Raw genomic sequence first — 4068 nt, 5'->3', positions numbered from 1 at the left:
CTTCCCTCTTCAAACTGACAATGGCTTCTTACCTGCACGACAGTGGCTGCTCCTTCTCCAGCATATTCCCTGAGCCACAGAGGAAGCAAAATGCCCCTCTGTGATGTGGTGTATGACCAGACACTCATGTGGCAGCTCCAGGATGCAGATCTCTAAGAAGCAGTTAAAAATTTATTACGTGGCTGGCTCATTGCTGCAGCCAGAGGAGTCTGAAAAGGGCTTGTGTGCCCAGCAGCTCCTCTTGGCTGCATCCGTTAACAGATACCCTGCCTCCCTGCAGACTTTGCTGGGCTTGCACAAAGTGAAAGGTGGCAGCAGGAGATCGGAGCAGCTTGCCTCAGCTGCCCGGGGAAGGAGGAGTTCCTGGGAGATCCAGGCTTTACAACTGCACAGCAGAGCAGGCAGGGGAGGATGTGCGTGTGTCCCTTTTAGTCCAGCTACGGTGTCCGGTCACGGAGGTATCACAGGAAGCCTAACCTGGAAGCAGCTGAGGAGAGGTGGGAGGGATCCCAGCCTTGTTCTGCCATTGCACGGCGTCAGCGTTGAGGAGACCTGCCACCTCTGGGACAATTCTGTTACGTAACTTAAATCAAGTAACTGGGCACTGAGAGCAGCTGGGACATGGGGGGACAGAAAGGTTGTTCCAAGCTGAGCACCATTTAAAAGGTTACAGGGAGAATGTCTTCACTTTTTGTGGCCCTCAAGCCATTTCCCATCTCACCCTTAATGCTCAAAGGCATTTTCTGCTTTTCTCCAGTGTGGTTTTTATCTCAGCAGGGTGCATGCTACAGAACTGCCCACCTCTGTTTTGCTTTGCACCCAGAATGAAGAAACCCCAGAATCTGGGACATAGACTCCTATAGTCTGATATTTTGTGTGGCTCTTTCTGTTCTCTAACATTCCCATCAGACCCCAATGCCTTTGAGAAGTCAATACACATTAAAAACATTTCACAGGTATCTCAGATATTTCCATATGTATCTTCTAAGTACACCCTTTCTCTCTTTGCCTTTCATTAGGTCATCGCAGCACCCAGCAACCATTTGTTGCTTGGTGACATTAGCTCAGTCACCAGTAAATTTAATGCCCCTTGGTCTCCTTGCACCACTGAAGGTGGTACTTGAAGTCAGTCCTAAGAGGGACCAGCAAGGAAATTGCACTGATGAGAATGGGATGAACTGGATAGAGAAACACAAGGCTTTCCTGCTATTTAAAAAGGAAAACCGTGAGAATCTTTAAGATGCCATAGATCTGAATTTTCACACTGTGGAGTGACAGGCCTAAAGAAAAGCATACCAAGACCCTCCTTATTTCTTCATTTAATGAGGCATGGTGTTTCTCTGGAGAATATAAGTCATTAAATGATAAGTATTTGGAATTCTTAAGGGTCATAAAGATCAAGGCAAATGGATCAATCCAAAATAATTATTTTGACACTGTGACCACTTCTACCTCTTTCTTTTTTCCTCTAAACAAACTATGTATAGTTTTTCTCTTCTTGAAATGCTTAAATAAAGGAAGAGTCTTATTTTCCAAGGAACTGCAATATTAAATGTTCCCATATTTGACAAGACCACTTACAGACAGATGTAGGGTTCTATCTCTAAGAAACATTGAAAACCAACAATTTCTTAATTTCACGATTCATTCATTCATCAGTTGGTCTTTTGACACTTTTTCTTAATTAATAGAGTTGTTATGAGACAAAACAGCAACAGAGACACATTAAGCAAGGAGAAAAAAACAATCCATTGAGAAAGAAATATTTTACATATAATTACAGCAGTGATGTAGTGAGCATATGTGCTATGCCACATCTCAAGCAGAATCAGCGCATCGTGTCCTTAAACAAGTGACCTCTAGAAAGAGCAATTAGCTTTTTAACACTTTCTCTTTTCTGCTACTAGTAAAGTTTCAGATGAAATAACGTAGTTTACCAGTTTAATTCTGTCTTCTTCCAGAACAGAGATTTGCCATTTTCAAGCGTACAACCTCATATAGTGGAGGCTTGGAATATAGTGGTACTGAGCGTACCAAGGCTTGAAAGGTATCTCAGGACGAAAGCGCACAGAGAACACCTCCAGATGAACGACTACCAGCCATCCTGTAGTGGATGGCACATGCCTTCTGCATGGCTTCACATGACATGGTGCCCTGCATGGCTTCACACAAGTACCACATCCAGCTCTAAAGCCCTCAGTATAAGAAGGATATTGACCACTTGGAGCGAGTCCAGAGGAGGCCACGAAGATGCTCAGAGGGCTGGAGCACCTCTGCTATGGGGACAGGCTGAGAGAGTTGGGCTTGTTCAGCCTGGAGAAGAGAAGGCTCCGGGGAGACCTTATTGCAGCCCTCCAGTGCCTGAAGGGGCTACAAGGAAGCTGGGGGGGACTTTTTACAAGGGCCTGGAGTGACAGGACAAAGGGTAACAGGTTTAAATTGAAAGTGGGGGGAGGGGGGGTTAGATTATATATCAGGAAGAAATTCTTCACAGAGAAGGGGATGAAGCACTGGAACAGGTTGCCCAGAGAAGCTGTGGATGCCCCATCCCTGGATGTCTTCAAGGCCAGGCTGGATGAGGCTTTGAGCAACCTGGTCTAGTGGAAGGTGTCCCTGCCCATGGCAGGGGGGTTGGAACTAGATGGTGTTTAAGGTCCCTTCCAACCCAAACCACTCTGTGGTTCTATGATTCTGTGCTTATTCCAGCAGACTTTGGTTTAAAGGAGGGGAAGACAGTGCATGTTTTCTGTAGAAGATGGGCCTGCATTAGAGCCCTGAATGCTCAGCTTGGAGCCAGCTCTCTTTGCCTGCCAGAATCCAGCTGTGTTGGAAAGAGCTTGTGGCTGGATATGAAGCAGACGGCACACTGATATGAAAGAGGGCAGCTTCCCAAAATTACTGCCACTCTGGGGATTATTTTAACTCTCTTGATCTCTAGGAACTGCTATGGCTCAGAGAGGAATGATTCAGAGTTAAGGGGCAAAAAAGAAGAACGAGCATAAAGAGCAAACAGACTCCGCTGGAAGCCAGCACTTGTCCATGTGGGTGCCTGCTCACCTATTCCTGTGGCCTGAGCTGGTTTTTGGCTCTGTTTGAAGCAGGATGAACAAAGGCAAACCCCAAGCAGTGAATCAAGCTGTGCTCAGAGGATTGGAGGTGTCCTGGTCACTGCAGTATCTGAAGAAACACCATGTAGCTCCTTGGTGAATTAGCCTGGTGTTAGCCATTTCAGTATTAGCAAGTTAATTTTCAGGATCCCATTTCTGGAAGATTCTACTCCTTGACCTTTGTTCTGCTGCTTCCTTCCTTTTTCCGACTGTAGGAACATGTGCACCACTACAGAAAAAAAAAATAGAAAGTCAGTTTTAAAGTTGTTTCCCTGAGCTGAAAGGGTGATCCTATCAGCCCGCTTTGTCCTGACACCCAAGTCCTGGGTGACCACCACAAATGAGGCAACAGGTAGGAGGGTGCAACTGCAAATCACCACTTGTTCCTGTGGGACTGCAATCCATGAAGCAGCTTCAGCTCTCACCCTCCATTGCACCTTTATCCTTGAACCCTCTTTCATACCTGGGAGGGAAGAAATGCAGCTGCCATGGGTGAGACCTGGACGTCGGAGTCTGCCCCAGGTCCGAGGTTGTGATAGGGGTGGGAGGGATGAGGGCTAGGGAATGGTCAGCAGATGGCTCCAGGCCATCACTGGGGAGGGGAAACGGGTGGCACAGGGCCAGCTGCTGGCAGGGGAATTAGGTGCATGATTTCCTGACCTCTTCCCTCAAGAGTAAAGAAATCTGCTTTGCCTCCTAGTGAGAAAAGCCCCTGGCTTATTTTTAGCAACTAGATCTCTCTCAAGCACAGCAGAAAGAGATGGAAGACTTCCTTCTGGGACACCAATGGTACCTTCAGGTACTCCAACGGGAGAGAAAGGACAATCTGGCCTCAGCTGCTGCATCTCCTTGTTCAGGAGCCAAATGCCAGGCCCAGATCTGAGATGGTAGAGACCCGCTCAGGCCTGTGAAGGATGTGTGCTAGGGCAGTTTCTTCGCTGGAAAAAGAAGACCTGTTATA

The sequence above is a fragment of the Eurypyga helias genome, unplaced genomic scaffold (assembly GCF_000690775.1).
Source record: "Eurypyga helias isolate BGI_N326 unplaced genomic scaffold, ASM69077v1 scaffold8510, whole genome shotgun sequence".
Classification (NCBI taxonomy): domain Eukaryota; kingdom Metazoa; phylum Chordata; class Aves; order Eurypygiformes; family Eurypygidae; genus Eurypyga; species Eurypyga helias.
This window is presented reverse-complemented; position numbering follows the sequence as displayed.